Source organism: Harpia harpyja, chromosome Z, assembly GCF_026419915.1.
Source record: "Harpia harpyja isolate bHarHar1 chromosome Z, bHarHar1 primary haplotype, whole genome shotgun sequence".
Lineage (NCBI taxonomy): Eukaryota > Metazoa > Chordata > Aves > Accipitriformes > Accipitridae > Harpia > Harpia harpyja.
The window spans coordinates 66,352,390-66,378,170 of NC_068969.1; the positions used below are offsets into that span (position 1 = coordinate 66,352,390).

Genomic DNA, 25,781 nt, shown 5'->3' on the forward strand with positions numbered 1-25,781 from the left:
GAAAAAATGTATTCTGGCTGCCTATGGCAGCTATGATTTTCATCATGTCAATTGGGTAATTGGATAGTCCCATTTTCAAGGCCAATTCTCCCAAACACATAAATGTGAAAATCTGAGATTTCTCTAAAGCTATTTTCCTGCTATTCTATTTGCTGATTTTTTCAGTTTTGTGCTTGAGTTTCTCTTCTTTTGTCTGCATAAGTAAAGGGGGTTTTTACCTTAGTTAAGTTGTGCGTGCTGTGTGTGTCTGTGTGTTTGTCATAAAAGGTAAAGTCCCAGCTTTGTAAGTCCCTACAAGTTTCATTAAAAGAGGTAGTCCAAGAGAGAAGAGAAACCCTGCCTAGGAGAAACTACAGAATGTTATTTTCCTTCATTAGACTGTGAAGAAATCACACAGTAGAGACTTTGTGAATGTCTCCACTGCAAGAAAAACTTCAGTCATTTGACTTTTTATGAGACACCAGGCAATCAATCACAGGATAGAAACCCTAAGAAACTAGAATTTATGGGTTCCAGCATTCATGGAACTTCATACTATTCTCTTACTATTGGTGCATCTTAGCCATATTCCAAACTAGATGCATACTTTTGTCCTCTTCTTTTGCAGTTTTGGCACAGATCGAGATTTTACCTCCCTTTGCAAATCTGAGACTAGCATTCAGAATGGATGTTATCATCCGTTCACACTTCAGGAAAACATTCTCCTACCTAATACTATGGGCAACATTCATGTGACTCGTACCCCATTATCAATGTTATTTGCTACATCAATGGGCTTGTTCAATTCAGGAATAAAAAGGCAGGTGCTTGGGCCCAGCCATGTGCAGACACCTGTGCCCTGTTGTGGCAAACTCTGTCTGGCAGTACAGCTGGACGTGCAAAACTGCACCTTCCCCAAGAATGAATCAGTGAGGCTGATGGCATAGTGATAAAAAAACCCTGTGTACCCTCACACACACATTTTCTGTGGCAAGGATAGCATCTGAGTTTAATTTTTAAGGCAACTTACATATATCCTGCCTTTGGCTTGACCTGAGGGTTTTCTGAAATTCTCCCAACTCTGCTAGGAGTTAGTGGGATTCCTGCTCTAGGAAACATCTCAGCACGTTTTCCTCAGCACATCATCTAGTTCTGTTGTGAGCCCCACCTCTTTTGACCAGTACTATGGACACAAAATAAATACCAGTACTTAATGATAATACTGTCTGAAATCCCAGTTGCAAGTTCAAAAAGCATGTGCTTTAGGGCATACAGTCACTGTTCAGATGCTGAGGGTGGTTGTTTTTTTCTCATGAATACGAATGTCCTGTTCAAAACATGTCATCAATCTTTGGTGGCCTAGGACTAAAAGCAATTCGAAATTAATCTAGCAGGTTGGCAAGAGATCAAAAATACCAACAATATATGAGTTGATGCAATTTACTGCCAGTTACATAAACAAGGAAGGCATCTTAATGGAGTGGCTGATGGCACAGCCAAATACTGCTGCAAGCAGGCTTTTAGTACTACCTATCCATCAGCTGAGTAAGATTCTGTTCACTGCTTAAAAGTAAATAATGAAATTAAACTAGCTACAATAAACACTGTACAGAGTAGGGAAAAAAAAAACCCAAAACCAAAACAGTGGAAAAGATACACTGAAATTTATAAGGTGGAACTGAATATGAAAGCTCCTGGTATAAAGAAAAAAGACCCAGGCACACAAAGCACTGTGTTAGGAAGCTGAGCACACAAGGTAAAAAACTGGTCTCACTGAAGACAGTGGAGCATCTTCCACTAAGTCATTCAAGTTCTAAGGTCAGCATCAGGTTGGGGTACTTCCCTGTGTTTAGGAATCAAGAAAATGTTTCATGAAGAGGACAGAATTCACCTTAGAAGCATAAAATACCCTGATACTGGATACAGCACCCTGTTGTATTTTTTTAAAGTCAGAAATAGAATTATTCTTAAAGTATTAGGAAAGGTGGTTTCCTGTTTATGGTCCTTTTTTGGGGGCGGGGGGCGGGGCACGAGGCAAATGGGTTTGAACAGCTTAAAGTAGGAAAAAGCAATGGGGATTTATATTGTTACCAGATGAAGAGTTGCCATCTTGTCACTGTTCCTTGGTTAAATTGACATGGTTCTGCTGCAGGGACAGGCAGGTTTATAGGAGTGAGACTGTGAGTCCACCTAGTTTGCAGTTCAGAACAGGGCTGATATGGTTGCATTCAAAAAACAGCGAGTATACATCTTTAATGGAAGTGGCAATTAAAAAATCTGAAAGAAAAAGAAGATAATTAACTTACAGAACAAAAACAAGGGAGCAATGTCAGCCTTCAAAATGCTGGCTGGATGCTAGGAAGGATGATCGTAAATGGTTCAGAGACCTAATAAGTCACTTACACACAGCTCCTGTTGACTTCAGAGGACTTTTCCCCAGATGAATAAAAGCTTCCTAGGAAAATGCTTAAACCTAGCCAGCAGTACAAATGAGATAAATCTGTAAAACTCTCCGTGCCATTAGCAAGGCACCTAGGACTATTAACAGCAATGATGAGAAACATCAGATGTCACAGAGGATTCCAGGGAGTTTCCTCCCATCCCAGACCATTCTACCCAGTTTCATAGTAGCATGTTGCAAAGCCTGTAAAACACAAAGCCTGCTTTTTACAGTTCCTAATGAAATGCCCCTGATCTCTGACAAAACCAATACAACTATATTTTCATAAACAGGAAAATGAAGTTAATCCCTAGAGTTTCTGAAATAATAATGAAGTTTAGAAGTGTAGAATTATTTATTATTTGTATCACAATAGCAAGTAGAGAAGCCAAACAAATAGGGAGTTTCTTAATACCGGGCAATGTGCAAACAGAGCACAAACATAACAGAAATATGCAACCTAAACAGACCAGACAGACAGAGGGTGAGAGAGGAAACAGAGATGCATGTTAAATAATTACGACTTTCCAAAGCCATGTACATGCACAGAATCAAAATTAAGGGAAGTGACAGAAAATATATTAGAAACCTAACTACCAGCCCTGGTTCCTGCAAGTGTAAAAAACCGCCATTGTTTGTGGGGTTGCACTTCTGTCAGAAAATTATTATTTCTGACTATTATTAGTACTATTATCTGAGAAAATCCCTCTGGATTTTCTTTTGGTGAGCTTCTTTTATTCAAGGATCTTCTTTTTATTATGCAGAAAAACTCTGAGCTACTTTGCCAAGTTCAGGTCTTTACATGTTGAGTGAGAAGTGACTGAGTCAAGAGGACACACATTCTTTTCCATTCTCCCCACCCTTTCTTGGTGAGTAGTAAATCTGCCTCATGCTACTTGGTGAAAGAGCCCCTCAGCTTGTGTTTCAGGTCTCTGGATCTAATTCAGAAAAAGACATATGCTACCTATAAAGCCATAAGGGAGCGGGTATGGTGCATCAGCTTCCACATGGGCAGTTACCAGGCCATGTAGAGGGGCTTGTATCCAAAACACATGCAGATTCAGAGAGTTTGCTGGGACTTCCAGGTGAAACTTCTGCCTGTTCTGGAAAAAGCAAGTTTCTCCCTTACCCAGACTCATTCACAGAGAAGAACCATTTAGAGGAAACACTGGAAAGTGAATATCCCCAGTGGCTTCCTCTTTTAGCAGAGAATACAAGTAAGAAGCTAGCCTTTCTTCTCCACCTCCATCACCCCCACTCACTGGGCTGACCTCCTTTTAAAGCTGGTGGTTATGACTGGACTCACCTTCAGCCTTGGCCACGAACAGACCCTTCCTTCCTTGCAAACGACTGAGCAAAGCGTAAGACGTTGCCTCCTGTTAGCTGAGCCACATTAACGGACCATACTCCTGGTTCCTTGCCTGTGGCAACTGCAAAACAAACCACATTTGTCTAGGCTGCCGGGATGAAGGCACACAGTTGACACAGGTAAGGAATACAGTTATGGTCAGCTAACGCAGCTCAGTGAATAGCTACCTTAACCGCTTGTAATTGCCGGTCCACACCTTCACTGACCTGCATATGGCTACACTAGAAATAGAGGAATTCCATGGTGTTTATGAGTGTTATACCCACACACTGCTATTTAATCACAGCTAACATGTTCATTTTATTGTTCATTTAAAAAAGGAGAACAACACATTGTTATATTTAGAATTATAAAGTAATTTTTCCCTTTTAAAAAGCAATCTCTTTTTTTCACAGACACCATCAAAGGCAGCAATGATGGATTTCTATTTGTTGTGTTTGATATGCCAACTAGCAAGCACCCTGGCCCACAGGGTGGGAAGAATACAATTTATCACCAAAGGTTCATATAAATATTGAGTTATTTCTGCCTGACCATTTTTTCATGCTTTGGCATGAAGCCCTGAGGACAGCGGGAGAGGAAAAAGTTTTTGAAAGGTAACGTTCTTGCCTAACTTTGGATATGGAAGAAGTAATTAGTAAAAGTAGTCAGTAATATGGGCAAGGCTGTCACTGGGGAAACAAATCAGGAGAATGGTCAGTATTTAGTCAGAAGGACACAAGAGAGATACTTGGAAAGAGGTAAAGACAGCTCGACTGTGCTTTTGAGGAACTAACCATAATAAAGCAGAGTACAATCTGTTGGTCAGAGCACATTTGTCCAACTCAGTTCAAACTATTGAAGGCTTAGTTGAAGTTTATTTGCAAGCATGGCTGGCTCTGTACACAGTTTGTTCTCACACACAACACAATTAGTACTTTGTTAGTAACTATGGCAGCTGAATACATACCATTGCTGCCACAAGCAGCCTGCCACATGACTGTCTTCTGACATGTATTTGGCATGCGCTTTCATAATGCAGATGAATCTCCTGACTCTGCTGCTGGACCTGAAGGGGCTGGCTTCTTACAGGTTCATGCTACTGGGCTACGCAACGTGCCTTTGGGCAGTCTAGTGTCCATTGAGACATGTGGCAGGGGAGATGCCCGAAACTCTGAAGATGTACCGGAACCATCTAACACAGATGATTGTGGATGCATGCACTTGACACATCGTTGTTCCTTGAGATGAATTTCTGTGTGGAACAGTTCAAACCGTGTGTTAGCACAGGGTCTGATGAAAATGCCACAACGCTTTAGAATACAGTGGTACTCCTAATGTGGACAGTCCTTCATGGGAATTGTTAATGTGTTAGCAGCTTTGGCCTAAGATTCCTGTGACGCTCCTGTGATTCACCTGCTCCTGCATGAAATTTGTCCAATAAAAGCTGGAAGTTCTTACTTACATCACATGTCTTAAATGCACAACACTGACGCGACATGTTGCATGGTGTTCCCCTTCTTGGTTTGTACACTTACCAAACCAGGATAATGTTTCTGCAGAAGTTCTCTGTCTAAATATGCCTACTTGCAACATTTGCATTTAACAACACTTTTTTTTTGCACAAGCTCAACAGAATTTCTGTTAGCGTGACTTCTTCAATATTGCTTTGCTCCTTCGCCCAAGAATTTTTCAGGAGCGGAGTCCTGAGAAACAGAGCTTGAGAAAGAAAAGGAACTTGTGGTTAGATCTCTACCCAAACTTTGGATTAAATTTCCGGTTTTACCACACACTATATGTATGACCTGAGGCAAGCAATACTGCCTCTTTAAGCTGCAATTTCTCATCTGGAAAGTGGGGAGAATAATACTTTCTCTACATCACAGGGTTCTGGTGAAGTAAAGTCCCTTAACAGTAGTGAGAAGCTTATGCAGAATGGAAGCAACCATCGCAGTTGTTCTTTGCAGGCATCAGATAAGGGTGTTCATCATCTAAACACATGCAGCTGAAACACCACGGGCAGGGCGCTGGGCTGGGACTGGTTTCCAGTGCCCCTGTCCGTGCAAGGGGAGACCAGTGGCTGGGCATGCCTCACACGGTGTCCTTCTGAAGGCAAATTAGACATAACCACATCTGGTACCTCAGTGGGCACAAATAAAGACCTCCTAGAAAAATGTCCAAAATCGTAAAAACAAGAGTCTGGAAAAATAACAAAAATCAACCACGTTGTCTTACTAAAGACAAGAAATCTATATTGTTAATAAGTGTACATGTCAGGGAGTCATACAGACTAAGAGATCAAAAGGGTTTGAAATTTTTTTTTTTACATGCTTGATACCCTTTTCAGACTGTTTTATAACAGTTTGCGGATTTAGGGATAGACCAGGAAATTTTCCACTCTACAATTGGTCCCTCCAGTCTCCTTCCCTGTGATACCGTCCAAATTCAGCTTACTGGCAACTCGTTAGCACTGCCGCATTTTCCATTTTAACCCACTCTGCTGAACCACAGGTGATGTGCGAAACCAGGACAAGCAGCGCACAGGTGAGATGGCTGAGGATGGCAGCCTCTCCCTACGTGGAGAACTGCAGCTCGACAGCACCAAGGTGTCACTGGGTAGAGCTGCCGGCCGTACTTTGCCACCCAGCCAGGAATGCCTGAACTTGCACGTTCGCCATGTTTCATATTTGAGTCGTGCTTGCCACCTTTAGTTCCCCCCCCCCCCTTTTTTCTTTTTAAAAGACAATATACGCCCAGTGGAATGGAAAGAGCTCCCTTCAAGAGCAGCAGTGGTGCCACAGCTATTTTGAATCAGTAAATCACTTATGGGAGTGACGAGCCACCACCTCTCTGCAAGGTCAGGTTCAGGTTGCTGTCACGGACTGAAGTGACTGCCGGGAGGGGGACCTAGGATGGGGAAGTTTACCAACGCGCAGAGGGGCTTGCTGCCGTTGACAGCCAGGGATCTGAAGCCAGAGCCCCGTCTCTTTTCCTGGAGGTCCGACCCCAACCGCACCAGCTTTCGTGACCCGCTTCCCACACCTCTTCAAGGCCTCTGCAATGACAGCACCGAATTTTGGGCAGCCGGCTACCGAACGGTCAGCCATTTGCGTTACCTGCCCCGGGGCGTGCCATCTCCTCACGGAGGGAAGGCAGAAAATGCACCTGAGGAGGGGTGAGATGACCCCGCCGGCTTCGGAGGACTCTGGAGGCGCTGGCTTCGCCCCCCTCCGGACAGGGAGAGCCCATCCCGGGGACCACACCGGCGCCAGCCCGGCCCCCATGTCCCACTGGGGTTGCGCAATAAGGCCCGCTGTGGCTCCACGGTCGCCCCGCTCCCCGGCCCGGGCGGTCGGAGCGGGGCGGGCAGGGGGCGCTGCGGCGCCGGCCCCTGACGGCGGTTTGAAAGCGCGGCGGCGGCGGCGCAGGCGGTACATCGATAGGGCTGACGAGCAGCGGCAGCCGTCCTCGCCGCCGCCCGGCCTCCTTTGTCCCTCCCCTCCCGGCGCGCCCAGCCCAGCCGGCAACGCGGAGCGGGCCGGCCTGGGGATTCCCTCCCCGCGCCGCCGAGGTCGCCATCTTCACCCCCTACCTCGCCTCGGACCCTGCCGGCCGGGCTCCCGGGAGCGCGGGACGGGGCGGGGGGGGGGGGGTTGCGCCGCGCCGCGCCCGCCCGCTGCATGTGACCGCCGGGCGGTAGCGGCCTCCTCCGCGGATCTCGTCTGCGTCCTCCTCCGCCCCCAGCGCGGCGGGGAGGGGGCGCGGGGCGCCCGGCAGCGGGGGACGGAGGTGCCGGGGCGCGGCGGGCAGACAAAGGAGCGGGCGCCGCCGTGGGCAGCGGTGAGTGGCGGGGGTGAGGGGGCAGGTACCTACCGGCGGGCCGGGCTGCGCCGCGGCCGCTCTCTTTCCCGGGGCGGGGGCGGGTGCGCCGGGGCTCGGGCTGCTGCCGCTGCCGGCGGGGTGGGGGCTGCCCATCTGCCGCCGCCGCCGCCTGAGACCGCCGGTGTTTCCCGCACCGCCGACGCCGCGGCCGGGCAGTGGCGAGCGAGGAGCCCGGGGGCCGGGGCTGGGCCGGGCGGGGCGTTGTGGGGGGGAGCCTCCGGCCCCGCCGCCGCGGGAGCGGGCAGCAGGGAGCGGGCAGCGGGGCTGGCCAGTGCCGCGGGCGCGGCAGTGATGCTCAGCGGTAATCCCGCCTGACACTCGGACAGAAAGGAGCAAGCAACAGATTTTTTTTTTTTTTTTTTTTTCTGGTGGGCGATAAGAAAAGGTGAACAGGGTTTGGGTCTTTTTTTTTTGTTTTGGTCTCCCCCCCCCCCTCCTTGGCCAAGCGGAGAGCAGGTGCTGCCATGAGCAGGTGGGTGAGCGGCGGGAGCGGCCGGGCAACGGGGCCTGGGCTCGGCCTGTGCCGGGCACAGGGCGTGGTGGCGTGCCGGGGATGCCGCGGAGCCGCCCTCCCCCCCCCGGGCCGCCGCCACCCGTGTCCCTGACCGCCGTGGGGAGCCCCGGGCAGCGGCGTGAGGGGCGGAAGGCCGACCGGGGCGGGGGGTGGTTGTGGGCGCTGGGATACAACAGCTATGACTTTGTTGTGCATCCAGAGAGGGAGAGTCGTACGTAACACGGTGGTTTGAAATGTGGCGCTTGTCTTCTGGGTTGAGCGTTTGGTTTTCAGGCGGTTATTCAATGTATGTAACCTTGTGCTCTTACCAAAACTATAAATCTTACTTTCATAGGGCAGGGGAGCATAAGGTCCTGCGACTTGTAACTCTGATGTTGGATATGCATTAAACTGTAAGTCTTCTGATTTTGTTTTTGAAGTTGGATGGATGAATGGAGTACTTATTTCACGTTTGTGTCCCAAAAACTTCAAAAGTAGTTTAAATGAAATCCTGAGCAGACTTTTCCCACGCCCATTGCACGTATATGCCTCCTGGACTGCGATAATTGGTTAAAAAATAGAAAAGTAAAGAAAATCCGTAAAGCCTGGGGGGAGGGGTTGCCTCAAGCTCTTTTTTTAGGGTTTTTTTTGGTGGTGGTTCTTACTTAATTCTCAAGGGCTGACAGTCACCTTTTAAGCTTAAATCAATGTATAGGGAACACCTGTAAGTGTAATACTAGTATGTTTCCTTATATTTAACTGAAGTAACTGAGGTTCGGTGGTGCTTTTTTCTCGCTCGTAAGGATTGTTTAGTCAATTTCCGTAGGTAATCTGATTAATAATAGCTCAGTGAAGATACAGATATGTTTCTCAAAGTTGTTTTTTATGTTGTTGAAATATAGATGCAATTTTGAAAGATGTAATAAAATACTAAATTTGTATAGTAATTATTTTTTTGAAGGGTGAAAGGGACTATTGTAGATGTAATTGTAGAGAGTGATCAGGCAAATTATTGCAACCACTAATGAACTAAGTAGCAGCTCAAGTAAGCAATGAGATAATTCACTGTATAAATTTTAGTATGTACATAAATTTAATTGTGTGTCAGTAGTTGCATCTGCTCTCTTAAATTTAATTTCCTCCATTAGCTTGAGTGAGGAACTAGAATCTGGATATAGCTGTCCAGATATCTAAAATGATTTTGCTGAGGGGTAATACTTTCTACATGCTTTCTGCTCTGAGTAAAGGCTGGTATCCTTTCCATAGCAGAGAATCAGTTATTCTATGTTCATGAAGCTTCCTAGTGAATTTTCTGTATATCTAGACCAAAGTTGTATAGATAGGAAATTACAGTGTACAGTCTATAAAACATTATAATGCATTTGTACACCAGAGGAATGAAGAACTCTGAAACTGTTGTCCAGAAGTGTTACAGCTGTGTCATATGTTATCTTCAATTTAAGGGCTGTTTTGCTGAAAAGTAATTGACAATTTACTTACACTGTCATATAACCAGACAAATTGTTTTGAAGCTTGCTAGTGGTTCTGACCTTACGAGGGTGTCAGAAGTTCTGTGGTGACTTGCAGTGTGGTGGTCTGTGGGAAGCCTTGTGGACATGGTGGCTTGTCATGATAGGGAAAAGACACTTAGAAATGTTTTGATCATCCCATCATAGTTTCTGCTGTCCAAAAAATAAGTTGAGTTCATTTAGAAACAGGAAGGGGAGAAGAGAAGTTGAGCGTGCATTCCAAATGGCTTTCTAAATATTTTATTGTGACTTTTTTTAACCTAGATATCACAGCTTTCATTGCAGTGATAAAACATTAACCCTAAAGCAGTGTCGAGAAATCAGGTCATGTCCCATGGAGGCATTACAGAAATCAAGAAGTGTTAAACATCTCATTTCATATTTTTCCCTAACAAGAAGTGCAATTGACACTCTCTTACGTTTCTGGAAGGAGTAATGGTTTGTGGCGGTGAAATGATGTTAATCAGCAGTTGCTGCTATAATTCATCGTCCACTGGGGAGGAGTCTGTGTAACACCTGGTAGCTTGAGCCAGCCTTTTGGAGCAAACTTGCACAAACCCTTTAGATATTTGTGCCAGACCTTTTGACCCTCAAAGGTGGGGTGTGAAGGGGTTTCTCTTCAGTTAGGATTTCTTGCTAGGATTAAAATACACTATAAGAAAAACACTTTTTCTTTACGCTATTGACATATGAATTACAAGGAAAACATATTTCATTCTGTGGTATATGACTGAGGTGGCAGTTACTTGGAGTTCAAGAAGTTTTTTCTAGCTATTAAGAATAGTGTTGAGACATTTGCTTTGCTTAATGTGATTTATAGACCAGCCTTCAGGCATGAAGCATAACGTGGAATTAAATTACTCAATACTGTAACAAAAAAAAAAAAAAGTTACAGTACTTCCTGGACGTACCTCTCTTGCAGGTGTTTTTTTTTTGTTTGTCTCATTTTTGGTGAACTTAGCTTGTTGTGGAGTGACAAATTATATGTAAGCTTAGCATACCATAGTGCTAAAGAAGGTCTCTTGCCAGTCTGTTTTGCAAACTCTGTCATGATTTGTGTTAGCTCTATGTGCAGAAACCCACTGGGTTCTGGTCAGTGTCACTAAGTACTTGTATAGAATTAAAATATGACTAACTTTCACTTACTTTGAAGTAATACATTGACTATTCAACTAGCTTTCAACAACTTAGTTGCAGCTATTGATTACATGTGATAACCTGAGTCCAGGAACGGAACAGCAATTTATCATCAAATTCATTACTGCAACACATGTTTTTACTAGATATGGTTCTAGCTAATATCAAAGATTGTCGCCTTACATAAACATGCATCTGAATGACACAGTTATCTTTGGTCGCCACCTTACCTCTGGGTATCTGTTTCTCGCTGTATACCTCTGTGCACTCAGATAGAGAAAAAGGGTGAAGACTTGTGTGGCCCTTCATAGAGCCTTGTTGTACCTTACTGTGTTGTACTCATTAAAATGTGTTTGCTAGTAACTACCATATCTGTTTAATATTAGTCTTCTTGTGCATCCTAATCTTAATATTGGCCTGTAAAGCAAGTGACTGAGTTTTAAAAGAACTGGCGATGTTGTGAAAGTGTTAGTCACTGTTTTGATACCTTAAAAATCAGAGAAATGCTTTCTTATATATGCTGAATGATTGTAGGGAATTGGCTCCTGTTTACTCCACAAATGTAGCTGGTACATATATGCCTGTTTTCTAATGCAATTTTATCAGTTCTTACAGTATACTTAGGCAGGGTTAACATGAGGGAGTTTTTTTAATATCATAGCTGTCTTGCTGTAATACTGTTGCATTAAAAGTACTGAAGCTAAGCGTACATGATGATGATTGCACAACTAAATGATTATTTTTTTTTTCCAGAACAAATTTTTTAATAGACTAAATGGAGATGTATTAGAAAAGCAGTGACATGGTGTTCCCTCCTGTAGCCAAGCCTGGGAGGAAAATAAAGGGGTGAGGGGGAGGAGGAATGCTTCCCTGAAGGATGCGAATACTGAGATGGGTGGGTTGGATTCCTTTTTGTTTAAAAAATGTCAGTAAATCTGAAGGCTTTTGAGTATTCACAGTCACTTAAAAGTTTCAGGATATTTTGATGAAGCAAGTCTGTCTTGCATGATTAGTGTCTCTTGTTTTATTGCATGATCAGTGGTGATGTCAAGAAATAATGACAAATTCAAGGAACAAGCAACCTGAAACAAATGAAGGTGGGTAAGAGAGCAATCAAACAGCTGCATGGAACACATTGAAGCGGGGGCTTCACGTAAAGAGCAGATTGAAGAGGAGGTTTAGCAGTGGGAAAGCTGGCTGTTACTAGCAAAGAGACTGTAGGAAAGTTAGGCTGGTGTGTGTCCTGTTGAGAAGGTCTGTTCTCAGTGCCTGTTACATAGCTGGGTAGCTCTGTCTGAGGACCCCTTTGGTCTCTTTCTAGTTCAGTTTTTTGTGTGTGGTTATAAGTGGATGTATGAGATGAAACTACTAGTCCAAGGGTAATTACTGTCCCAAGAAGAACAGAAGATTTCTCTTGATTGCTTCTCCTCAACTCCAAGAGGAAGAGGAGCTCTCTTGCCTGTAATGAAGGCACAGTTAATTAGCGCAGACCTAATTCAGAGCACTGTTCCATCTTCTTTGTCAGCGTCACATTAACAGAAGGGTTTAGGAGGGAGGTGTAAAGAGGAAGACATAAGGTGTCAATGCGATCATCAGCAGGTTTTGCAGGCTTCTTCCTGGAAACATGACTATACTATATTAACTTCCTCCTCTGATTTAGTTAGCTTTCTGTCCAATCAGATTGGTAACGTTTGTCATGAGATGTCAGAGGGAGAACTGATACCTTCTCTCTGCATGTGCAGTAGTGCGTCGGAGTGGTACACAGGAGAAAGCAAGCTGCTGACAGTTGCATTGCCTGAAGAGCTAGGAACTGTTCAGCTTGCTTCAAAGCTATGGTTGAGGCATATTCAACAAACAACTGAAATGGATCTCTGTGCATTGTGTTCAATGGAATGCTTGCTTATTTGCCTGATGTTGAAAGTATGGATCACGGTGTAGGCCAACATCTAGTATGTCAAAGGTCTATCGGATTGCAGTTACCTGAGCACTTGGTCTGATACTGTGGTTATTAGAAAACTGTCAGCTCAGTCCTTCACTGGACAGAGTTTAAATCCTCTCCGCACCATAAATTGTAGCACAGGTGTCATGATGAGGTTTGTTTGCACTGTATAAACCATTGCCTCTACATTGGGGGAGAGGTGCTGGAGGAGAAATTGCAATTCATCTTTAGCATAGTAAAGGAGGAACTTTCATCTAAACAATAAGGGGCTCCTAACACTGGGAGAAGATTACACACAGTGATGACCACTCCAATAATTTTTCACAGCAAAACTGTTACAGTACTTACAGTTGTACTTCAGGCAAGCAAGGATAAAATATTGTAAGTATCTCTAACCATTTAGGCTAAAACAGAGAGCTATTTGTTTTATCAGTATATAAATCACAGTGCAAGGGCAAAATAATGCATGAACCAAATAACGGATTATGGACTGTGTTATTGTTTGCTGGGTATTTTGGGCTCTTGTGCTTTTTTTACAAATTACCGTACAACTCAACATGTTTTTTTCTGACTGTACATGTCTTGAGCTTTATCAGTTACTGCACAGAGTTCAGAAATGTTTTCTTAGGAAAACTTTCTTTCCACAGAGTAGAAAGTGTGTTGTCACCAAAGCCTTCCCAGTCAAAATTCCAGTTGTCCACGCAGAAAAAATAAGTGTGTGTATTGGGTTTGTGTGGCAAGGTTTTGGTAGTGGGGTAGGGGGATGGTTACAGGGGTGGCTTCTGTGAGAAGCTGCTAGAAGCTTCCCCTATGTCCAACAGAGCCAATACCAGCCAGCTCTAAGACGGACCCACCGCTGGCCAAGGCCGAGCCCATCAGCGATAGTGGTAGCGCCTCTGGGATAACAGATTTAAGAAGGAAAAAAAAGTTGCAGGGGGCACAATGGCAGCCAGAGAGAGGAATGAGAACATGTAAGACAAACAACCCTGCAGACACCAAGGTCAGTGAAGAAGGAGGGGGAGGAGGTGCTCCAGGCGCCAGAGCAGAGATTCCCCTGCAGCCCGTGGGGAAGACCATGGTGAGGCAGGCTGTCCCCCTGCAGCCCATGGAGGTCCACAGTGGAGCAGATATCCACGTGCAGCCTGGGGAGGACCCCATGCCGGAGCAGGGGGATGCCTGAAGGAGGCTGTGACCCTGTGGGAAGCCCGTGCTGGAGCAGGCTCCTGGCAGGACCCATGGAGAGAGAGGAACCCACGCTGGAGCAGGTTTTCTGGCAGGATTTGTGACCCCACGGGGGACCCACGCTGGAGCAGTCTGTGCCTGAAGGACTGCAGCCTGTGGGAGGGACCCATGCTGGAGCAGTTTGTGAAGAACTGCAGCCCGTGGGAAGGACCCACATTGGAGAAGTTCGTGCAGAACTGTCTCCCGTGTGAGGGACCCCACGCTGGAGCAGGGGAGGAACGTGAGGAGTCCTGCCCCTGAGGAGGAAGGAGCAGCAAAGACAACGTGTGATGAACTGACTGTAACCCCCATTCCCCGTCCCCCTGCACTGCTGGTGGGATAGGTAGAGAATCTGGGAGTGATGTTGTACCCGGTGAAGAAGGGAGGGGTGTTTTGAGATTTGGTTTTATTTCTCATTACCCTACTCTGGTTGATTGTTAATAAATTGAGTTAATTTTCCCCAAGTTGAGTCTGTTTTGCCTATGACAGTAATTGGTGAGTGATCTCTTCTGTCCTTATTTCAACCCATGAGCCCTTCGTTACATTTTCTCTCCCCTGTCCAGCTGAGGAGGGGGGAGTCATAGAACGGCTTTGGTGGGCACCTGGTGTCCAGCCAGGGTCAACCCACCACAGTGTGTCTGTCTTTTGAATGAAGTTGGTGATTTCTGTTTTAAAGTTGGTGCCTTTTCTGTCATAAAGTACAGGCTTATCTTTGTGGGGGCTTGGTATACTTTTCCCTCACTTTCTTTTTGGAAGGGGATCTTCTGTCATCTTTCTTGCACTGACCCACTGAATTTGGAGACTGTTTAAATCTTGTGCAAAAATAGGACTTTTGTAAATTGCAGTTGGCTTCCTTGTCAAAACAGTCATACTAGTAACTATTGAAATTTTACATGCAGAAAGTTCTTTCTTACATTTATTGGTTGCTTTTATCTTATGGCTTATGTTCAATAACTCTTGTGCTGACTGATAACATCTCTTTCAATTGGCCCAATGTGATGCAGCTATTCTCATCAAACACTATTTACTAAAGGAATTCCACCTACTCCTTTAAAGCTTCCTGTGAACAATTTTTCATTTGAGGTCAACTACCTATTTCCCCTCTTAACACTTCAAGTGAATGGTATCTTACCCTGATTTTCTGTACTGAAATCCTTTTCTAATAAGCTGAGTTTTATAAGGCTTGTTCTGCCTTGAGATAATAAAAATAAATTAAAGTTGATGTAAGAAAGTAGTTTGAAGTTAAGAGTAGTTCTGTTCACCTGAACTGTATAAACAGATTTTGAGATACAATAGAAACTTTTTTTCTGGCCAAAAGTATGTGTAAGTATTGCAGAAGCAGGAGTTCACCTGTTTATTTGTGGTGACATACCCAAGAAGTCAATCTATGGTGGACTGAAAGAAAGGTTTAGAAATACCTGTTTTAAGTAACCTCTAATTTTTAAGGGGAGGGAGGAGGGAGCAGGGAGTGCTCTTCAAATAGTTGTTTTAGTTTCGGTATTTCATGCACTCCGTGCTCATCAGATGTTTAATTTTTTTTATTGTTCCCAAGCAGGAGAATTCCCAAGGGGAGAATAATTTGTGGAGCTAATGGAAGACTTAAGTCAGTAGCTATGGTGCATTACTTTGTTTTCTTTTTTTTTTTTTTTTTTTTTGTCCTATCAAAAAAATTCATCTTACGTAGGTGATCTGCTCACAGTGGGAGCATGTCCCTGGTACAGCCAGGGTTTGCTGTGTAATCAAGTCTTTATATTTCATTGTTGAAATAGTGACTTACTTAACAGTGAAAGATAAATGTAGGTGTGTCCAGCTCTGTTACTTGACACAATTGTAACTTGTTTTCTGATAAGCTGTCTGGTAATGGGTAAAGCCTTGTGATGCTCTTGAAAAATGTTAGTTGGATTTAAGACTGTACTGAGTTGGATTCTAAGGGGCAGTATGTCAGTGCAGCCACTCTGTTGTGAAACATGTGATTGACTCTAATCCAGTTTTTCCACGTGCACCACCTTCCAGGGCCCACCATTGCCAAGCTTCCTGTGAGGGCTCTAAAGAAGAGTCTGTAAATCCCTGCGCTGGTGCCTCTTCTTCACCCACGCGTGATTGTTAAGTGGTGCTTCTGCTTACCACAGGCCTTTCCTGGGAAGTCAGTAGGAGTGGTAAGGGATGCCTTTCAGTTTTAAGTGTGTCAAGTCAAACCCTGGCTACGATGAAGTTAGTGGTGAACCTTTCATTGAGATCCTAAATTTATTACAGTTGTGTCTGTGAAGAAAGTCAACTGCATCTCTGCAAGAATGCATTTGCAAGGGTAATATTGGTCATTACCTGCAGGCAGCATTTATGGTGAAGTCTTGCCCCTTGTATTTCTTCATTAGAATCATAATTGTGTTTAGTTGTATCCCAAGGTGCTTACAAATTAAAGTATGGACATTATCACTAAATACAGGACAATACAGATACCAGAGTTTGTGGTGGATTTGTTTGTTTAACCTATTGTTTGGTTGGAGCACAAAGAACCATGAATTGTCATGGTGGCTCCCAGTCCTGTGCCCTCTATGTTGTCAGGATATCTATATGTTCACAGTAAGATGATCCTCATTTCTTAAGATGATTTTTTTTTTTCAAATTTCTGTTGAAAATTATAATTAATAAAAGGAAACTGCATCAAGAGTGATCCTACTTGTGGGAAACTCGCAACAAGCATGGACCTGTTATATCCAAACAAATGTGCATTTTAGTGAAATAGTATATAAATTAAGAATTCCTTTAAAGAAAATATGTTGTTCTGAAAGTGCCGCTTCCAGAGATAGCTACTCAAATGTTGACAGAGATAACAGGCGATTCTAGATTATGCTTTTTATACTGAATGTATGTGATTTCTTTTCTAGAATCCTTAGACTTGGTTCCCTTTCTTTCAGGGACAGAAAGCATTAATGTAAAAGCTTTGTTGCTTTGTTTCTACTGGTTGAGGTCATATTAAGATAATTTTGTCAGTGTTCTTTTGTAAAGACAGCTTTATGAAACTATTTGTGGCTTCTTGTTGCTTTAAATGTAACTTAATTTGTGTTTGCATCTATTCAAAGATGCTGAGGGCATTTCAAATGCTGTACTGTTCCAAAATCTCAGGCAGCCAATTTTGCAAATCACTATGGTAATGTGTGTGTGTGGGAGGAAGGCTAAAGTTGGAATCTGCATTAACAGAATCTGTTAATACAGCGTATGCTCAGTGCCACTAGCATTGCTTGTTCTTTGATGTAGATATGTTCTTTGCTTAATTAAAACCAAAGTAATATGATGCAGCTAATACTTCTTACAGTCTGATTTTTAATCAGATTTTTTTTGTGATTCTGAAACTAATTCACTAAAATAATCAGATATATGGGTAATCATTGAGTCTTCTTTCTGTTTAGAAAATGGCATATAAGAATCTTGTAATCCAGCAAAGAAACTTCAAAACTTCTTTGTTGCCTCTCTGAGAATTTACGGGTAGGCTTAAAAGTCAGTGTTTTACAACTAGAGCTACGTACCAAGGACAGTTACTACTGATAGCTGATGTCCTGGTGATTTCTGCCAAGTCATTGTGAATGTTTAAGGTTCTTGGTTTTCGATAAGCCTGTCTGGATGCTTTGGTACATGCAGTTGTTGCCTTAGGCACAGAATTAGTTCTGAAGTGTAGTCAATGCTAGTTCAAATAAAAACAATAATTAAAAAAAAAAGATTTTTAAAAGGAACTGTGTTCTGTTCTGGAGTGCTAAAACTGATTCCTAATAATTACCCTTATTTAGTCAGTGCTGAAGACGGATAAACTTATCAATTCCTATGATTTTATAGGGAGACTGGCTATTGCTTTGTGTGGGGGACAGGAGAAGTTAAACCTGATGTTTCTTGGCTCTTTACTGCTGTAGTCTAAATAAACTGAAAAAAATGGGAGACTTGGATGAAGGATGATTTATTTTCCCCATTACTATATTGATAGTCTTAAATTTTAATGAACTGCAGTAACTTATTAGTTTAAAAATACTGGCCCACTGCTATTGAGAATTACAGAGGCGTTGATACTGGTTCAGAATGCAGACCAAGTTATAATGACTTTTGTGTTAGACGGCCTGAGAGAATGGGCTTCTTCACTCTCTCATCGCATAGATAAACGGTATAGCAAAACCACGAAGAGGGATGTGGAGTTGAAATGTTCTCGCTGCATCAGAGTTCAGATGTGTCAGGGCAGGCTCATGAGAGCTGCCTGTGCCACTGGCAGAGCGGAGTAATCAGCTTGACGTGAACACGAACACTCAGTCAGGCTGTCCAGAACTTACACAGTCAGCTGTAGGTCTGAGACACCCGTGTGTGCATTCACATCACTTGGTGTATTTTGTTTTTACAACGCTATTCACTTGTTATATGCAGTCTGTCATAGTAATAATGCTTATTACTATGGTATTTTTTCTTCAAAATCCCAGGCCTCCTTTTGAGAGGCTAAGTGTGGGAAGTGATGACTTTGAAAGTCTTTGCCTTAGGAAAACAAGTTACAGTTTTTCAAGGCTGTTTTTGCGAAGGCTGAACTCCACTATGTAGGCAGTGGAGCTGTTTGTATAGCTAGTGACTTGCTAGGTCCTTACTTGGCTTGTTGAAGGAGATATTTAATGTCCACCAACAGGATACCTCTCTTTCTAGCTCTTTAAAAGACAAAACTTCGGGGTCGATAGGACTTCAGGCAATGATCTATTGTAGTTTGGGTGGGTTTTTTTTGTTCTGTTGATTACCTCAACCTGTCTACTCCTACAGGAGTAGAAGTCTAACCTGTCTAATCCTACAGGATTTGTAGTAGCACACAGGTTGATTGTCACCTGTGTGATTTAAAGCAGACAGCTAAGGGATCATTCATACTAGACTTTGAAGCAAAAATTTAAGTAAATGACATCCTTTATCTGATAAATCAGTTAAGTTATTCATGTCAGGTTCTCAAGTCTATGTTAGCACGTATGAAAACACAGTACCTGCTTCTGAAAAGCATACTATTAAATGCACCTTCCTTCCACCAAAACCCCTGATGGTATTAGCCTCTTTCAGCTGTTTCCTTATGAATAAGGAAAGCCTTTATATACAGCGAAAGAGATCACAGTTAGATTTAGGTTGTATGGCAGTAAAATAATCTGAGAAAGAAGTATTAGCACACAGATAATTCTTCCTTCTCTTTATGAAAGGCCTAGCCTCTCAAACATTGTAATACATACAGAGTTTCTCCACACAAAAAATCCAGGGTGTCTAATTGGAATGAAATATAAGATTTCACACCTTACATAGCTGAATTTCTGCACTCCCAGCCTCTGACCCAGGTATCTTTCAGTCTTCTCCTTAGTGTGTTCATACAGTGTTGTCCATTCATCATCCAGTTAGACACACCTGTGTCACTGATGAGCCAAAGAATTTCATTAGAACAGAGAAGAAATAGGAAAGCTTGATGCCAGCACAGATATACGTGACCTGGAGGTCAGCCTTCTATGTGCCTGACTCCGAGTAGTTTCAAGAGGTTTATTTGCTTTTTTTCTTGGTGAGATTTCTGGAGGCCAGCGGAGGTAAATGTTAACATTATAAAATTGAAATGTCTTAATCTTGCTGTCTTCTAAGGATCTCTCAAAAACAATGTTAGACGTGGGGAGAAGGTATTCAGAGAGAAGTTCAAGTAGGCTACGGTCACTAGTCCTTTTCTAGGCTAAGTTGGTGAATGGAGATACCTTCCTCCTTCAGATGTATCTAAGCGTAAACTCCATCTCTACGTTGTCCTCTAAAGGACTCTGATTTTGAGAGTTACATCCCTCTGGTAGGAATGGGAGAAACTAAAATGAGCTTTCATGATTCTTTGTGCCTCAACTTACATTTAATGTTACATACCTTATGGCTCTTTTGCTTCCAAATATGCACAGCTCTGAACTCATTGACATTTATTAACTCCATTCACATTAATTATGGTTCTACTAAATGAAATGCTAAAATATGCTCTACTGGCTATCTGTAATTTTCACTACGTATATGACTTTGCTATCGACTGGAATGGAGGGATGATTATAAATCTGGGTGTATACACTGTATATGTCTATAGAGAGATGAAAATTACTTAGTAGGTGCAAAACTAATCCTTGGTATTTTTTCCATTTCTTTTTTTAATGGCTTGCAAAAGGGTAAGTCATGTTCTAATGAAGATAATGAAACCCAATATAAAGTTTAGATTATCATTTTCTTATGGATAAACTGATGAAACTGCTGAAGTTCAATGTCTGAATTTTTTTTTGTAATGAAAAGGACTGACTGTTTGCAGACTATTTAACTCTTCATCTGTTGTCAACTCATGGCCTCTTTAGCTTAGAAAAAACTTTTCCCTAAGACACAAATGCATTTTTAAAGCTTACACTTTACATGTATAGCATCTTCAGTTTCTTTATCAAACTTCAACCTGTTCTGTGTAATTAGAAAACATCTTAGAAAATGTTATGGGGCTGCACTAATGATTTTGTCTCTGAATTTCACACACTTAGTAATAATAGCATTAATTTTCTCAAGTCTGTTAATGCTTATGACACTTTTGTAGCTGCCCCATCAAAATAGACTTCATTGGCATTTAGGTTCTCTAAAAGAATGTGTATCTCTTCAGTAGAAGCACTGTACTAATAGATACGTTTCACCTTTCTAAGGTAATCTGTATGTCATTTATCATATTGATTTGTACTTTATCTTTGTTTTCATACATAAGTTTTATACCGAACTTCTCAAACGCTAATATGACTTTTGAAGCTGTGATGGACTAAGTAAAATAAGAAATCATCTAAGCAGATGATGTCAGGATAATGATGAAATTGCCTGCTAATGTTGCAACATTAGCAATTTCTTCTAACTGGTTAAATCAGTAAATTATTATTTAGAAATACAGAAAGTATACTGAATTGTTAGCTCTGAAAACAAGGCTTCAGACAAGTGTAAAGCTTCAAATTCTCATGCAAATGCTAACACTTAGACAATTGCTATTTATAACTGGCATTCTTAATGAGTGAGTGTCCTGGTTTCAGCTGGGATAGAGTTAACTGTCTTCCTAGTAGCTGGTACAGTGCTATGTTTTGAGTTCAGTATGCAAAGAATGTTGATAACACTGATGTCTTCAGTTGTTGCTCAGTAGTGTTTAGACTAAAGTCAAGGATTTTTCAGCTTCTCATGCCCAGCCAGCGAGAAAGCTGGAGGGGCGCAAGAAGTTGGCACAGGACACAGCCAGGGCACCTGACCGAAACTGGCCAACGGTGTATTCCATACCATGGGACGTCCCATCCAGTATAGGAACGGGGAAGTGGAGGTGGGGAATCGCCGCTCGGGGGACTAGCTGGGTGTCGGTCGGCAGGTGATGAGCAATTGTACTGCGCATCATTTGTACATTCCAATCCTTTCATTATTACTGTTGTCATTTTATTAGTGTTATCGTTATCATTATTAGCTTCTTCTTTTCTGTTCTATTAAACCGTTCTTATCTCAACCCACGGGTTTTGCTTCTTTTCCCGATTTTCTCCCCCATCCCACTGGGTGGGGGGGAGTGAGTGAGCGGCTGCGTGGTGTTTAGTTGCTGGCTGGGGTTAAGCCACGACAATGAGTGATGTGGGCAAGTGTGCAATAAGCTGTCCAAACTTCATAGAAAGGGGTTACAGCTTGATTAGCAGTATGCCTTGGCAGTACCTGCAAACAACTGTTCTTTCCACTCTGCTGGCTGGTACTCTATGCCAGTTCATTTAATAGCCTTTCAAGCTAGAAGTCTACCATTTATAGAATTGGTTTTGTGAATTAAATTGTCCATTAGTGTGTGGGTTTAGTCTACAGGCTTCATTCATCTGGGACTCTAAATAGCTGAGACACGATGACTTACAACTACTCACCAGATCTCATTTGTGACTGACTTCTTAAAACGTTATTGTACAAGGATGGCTTTCATTGTTCTGTCCTGATGCTCTTAACAGCATGGCCCTAGATTTCTAATGCTACAGTTTAGGAAAGTGCAATTCATTTATTTTCTACTTAGTCTGTTTTCCTTTAAGGAGAGGGGTAGAGGAAGACATTTGTCTTAGAAGTTGTAAATATACATATTGTTATATCTACTGTTACCTCATTTTTATAAATAGTTACATATTGAAATGGCTTATGCAGTATTGCAGTCTCTACATGGTTTTTGGATGTTATGTGTGCTATTAATGTGTACTCTGTGCTAACATCTCATCATGCACAATTATCTCAGTTTCCTCTCAGTGAAATTTACTAATACAAATCTTTCTCCACTTTGATTTCAGTTGCATTGCATTTGAGTGAGGAGGTCCATGTTTAACTGCAGTTAAATTAGTTGCTTCTCCTGTCTATATAACAGATGTTGTCCACAGAGACTTTAACTAGAAGGTAGCCAACTTTCGGTGACAATTCAGTTACAAAATTGACACCTACTCTAAAAATGCATGTTTTCCTTGCTGGCTTTAAGGATTTTATTTGCTTTGTTACTGAACTTGTTAGGCAACCAGTGCAGTGTCATGTGTTATAAGCTGGTTGTTCAGCTGTTTTGTCTGAGGAACAGCTTACTGTGATATGATTATTTTACCAGGGGAAAGAAAAATCATCAGAACTCTGCTTACAGGTATTCTGAGTATAGTTTATGTGGAGCTCAAGCATTATGATATTGAAGTGTTTTCCCTCTGTACCTCTGCTGCTGTGTTGATAGTCTCCTGCTTTGCTCCAGCTATATGTCCCTCCCATCTTTGGGACCTGTAGTTCTCTAGCCCTTCACCCAGTAACTGTACATCTCTTATATAGTCTGTCAAGCTTATTGTTCCATCAATTAAAGTTTACTTTTATGTCCTCTTCATTATTCTGAGGTAACTAAAGATAAACAGACTAAAAAGCTGTTGTCTTACTCCTTAGCCAAAGGAAGGAGACTCAAATCTCATTCTTCCCACAGACTCTCCTTGTGTCACTGTCAAGGCTGTGTAATCATCAAATGTTATTTTCAGAAAGGCAGTTATAGCCAATTACTAATACTGTTCCTCTTAGTAATCCACTGTTGTGAATTTTTTCGGTTTTGACCACCCAGATTTCTATCCTAACAAAAGAGGTGATCAAAGCTTTCTGTCTCTTGACATGTGATGCTGTCCAGACAAGTTTCCTCCTTCTCTCTTTTCCTCCCCAGCATTCTTATCTTGATTTACCATTTTTCTTCATTTATAGTCTCTTTTACCTGTTATTATCTGCCTCAGCTCTTTGTTTCTAGTCCATAAATTTTCTGACAGTCTTTTCTGCAAACTACAGGGGTAAAGATAAAAAAGCCCTTAATTTTACTTTTAAAATCTGGCTTATGTCAGTCTGAGAAAAAAAACAGAAGACTCGGTTCCGTAGTATGTGAGCAAGGAAGGGCTGAAATGACAAACAAGCCCCCACAGAAAGTTGGCAAGTGTCTTGCCATGTAGTGTGAAAGATAAAACACCAGGGAGCTCAAGGGTAAAGAGAGTTTTTTGTTTTTTTAAAATAAAATCTACAAAACATTGCCCTACCTTACATAAGAGATGCATAAAATTTAATTTAGTACTCCTTTTACCTTATTTTACATGAACATTTGAAGAGTGAACTGGATTGTTTGAAGTTATCAGCTTTCCTTACAACTTCTGTCTGGTTTGAAGCCCGTTTCTGATAATATGAATGCTGTCTTGACAGTTTGCCATTACAGGTGGATGCTCTCTGAATAGAGGGGTGTTCTGGTTTGTTGGGTTTGGGTTTTTTTTTTTTGAGTACATGTTTAATACCGGTAAATAATCCGCTGCTACTTCAACAGCAGATTCTAGAACAGTGATTCTTCTTGTCGCTCGGAGCCAGCTCTTATGAATGTGTTTCCTTTCTGTTATTGCCTGCAGTACTTGTAATTCATCCTTCCTTTTACTGAGAACTGCTGAACTTGTTAGCAAATGTCATGGACAATAATTCAATAACAAACTTGTTTGCTAAACCTCACAGATTGCACACAGAAGTGTTGGAATATACATCTGGTTCAGCGCCTTTCCACCAGACCCTGTGAATATTAAGGTTTGACCCTAGCAAAGGGAGCAGCCCAAACTAAGTAGTTACTGCTTTTGAACCCATGCTTCTTATCTACTTCCTCTAACTATGTCATACATATATAAAATTTATGTGTATATATACATATATATTTTAAACAGTGTGTGTAGACATATTAGGATAAGAATAAAGAGCACCTGGGAGTGCACAAGTCAGTGAAGGTTTCTTCCAACACTGCAGTGAACAAGGCAGCCTCTAATCCTTGAATTCATTCACAAACTGCAGTAGCTCAGTCGTTCTGACATCTGTGCAAAGAAGAGTTGGAGAAACGCCAGACTCTCCCTCTTGGTAGCCGTTTTCTTTTCTTCCTGCTAACATTAAGTTACATTGCTCTTCGTTATAAATAATTTGCATTAGGAGCTGTAATAGATGGTTACTTAACACCATTTTTCCCTCGTTCCTTGCTCTCTAGAATTGGGGATCTCTTCAGTGAATAACTTGCTGCTTAAAGAAAGGACTAGAGTAACTGAAGGTGTGAAATTCAGGTAGGCAATACTGTCTGTTTACTTTTCACTTTAAATGTTGAGCTAAACATAGATGACAAATCTATGAATATTCATTGTGGCACCAAAACCATCAAAGCATGATAGGGATTTTAACCTTAAGGAGATTGGATCTGGGTTCATGGCTCTTCTCATGAATTCTAAGCAGCATTTCAAGTGCCTCCCTGGCGATGAGCCCCTGATAAGAAGTCCAGCAGAATTATGAGATGCAAATGTCCTTTGAGCTCATAATGAAAACAGATTGATTAATATTCATATCTAGTTCAGACTAACTTTGACAGGAGGTCCAGGTACTTTGTGACCCTCAATTAATTTAACAAATTATTTTTGACAGCATTAAGTTGTCTTGTTGCCCCAACAGACTCTGGTATTCATGGTATGTGCTACCGCATACTTTTTTCTTCCCTAATTATTTTCTTCCCTAATTTTCTTACCAAAGTATATTCTTGATGGAATTGCTAATTACTGTCAATTTCACATTCCTATTCCTTTGTTCAAAGTAAGGCTTCTAAATAGATCTCCAATACCTAATTTTTCAGTAAGATGACAAAACTCCCTTGGTGTTCTTTCATGGGTTTAATAATTTTACCTGCAATTTAGTATCAAATGCTACTGCTTATCCTCATTTGCTCAGCTTTGAAGGACCCATCCAGCTTGACTTTACTACTTTCTAATCCCATCAAGTACACCTGCTTTGGTGTGGTGTTAAATAATGTAGATGAACGGCCAGTGTTTTTAATCAGCTGAATTTGCCTCCAGCAAAATTCTTGGATAGATCTATTCCTATTTGACTTTAGTAAGTAATATGATCGCAGCTCATTTATGTAGGGTTAAGATCTGTGAGTTACATGGAGTACTGACTGAACAGTTAAACCCTGAAACTGCTGCTCGTTTCTTATGAGCTCAGTTCTGTACAGCAACTTTAATTTTAGAAGCTTGTAAATTCTACTTTAATATTCTCCTTTACTGTTCCATATTTTACTGTCTGAAAATCCAAATGAACTGTGGAGAAGGATTCCGTTAGGTACAGTACTTTAGGAAATGTGCATAAAAATCTCTTACACATGCTGCTTCCTCAGAAAGAGGTGTAACTTGTGGAACACATTGCATGATTCTCCACTTTGAGAGCAAAGCCTGCAAAACACTATTTCATTTCTCAGGTACTACGTAATAAAGATATTTCTATTTAACCTT

General features: G+C 42.0%; 1 protein-coding gene and 1 long non-coding RNA gene across 4 annotated transcripts in view; one reads left to right on the plus strand and one right to left on the minus strand.

The window, feature by feature from the left end:
* Positions 1 to 2,075: 2,075 nt before the first annotated feature.
* Positions 2,076 to 5,294, minus strand: LOC128137814 (uncharacterized). The gene is made up of 3 exons (XR_008233857.1): positions 4,738 to 5,294; positions 2,383 to 3,522; positions 2,076 to 2,256 (listed from the first exon to the last, which is right to left on the minus strand). It is a non-coding gene; the product is annotated as an uncharacterized LOC128137814 (long non-coding RNA).
* Positions 5,295 to 7,449: 2,155 nt separating this feature from the next.
* CDC42SE2 (CDC42 small effector 2) overlaps positions 7,450 to 25,781 on the plus strand; it is a 93,141-nt gene continuing 74,809 nt past the window's right edge. For 2 of the 3 annotated variants that reach the window (XM_052775642.1, XM_052775640.1), the window contains exons 1-3: positions 7,450 to 7,607; positions 8,498 to 8,555; positions 24,497 to 24,569. The gene's annotated coding sequence lies outside the window, so the exon portion shown is untranslated. The remainder of the gene's footprint in view (positions 7,608 to 8,497; positions 8,556 to 24,496; positions 24,570 to 25,781) is intronic. The other variant, XM_052775641.1, reaches the window with a different exon arrangement.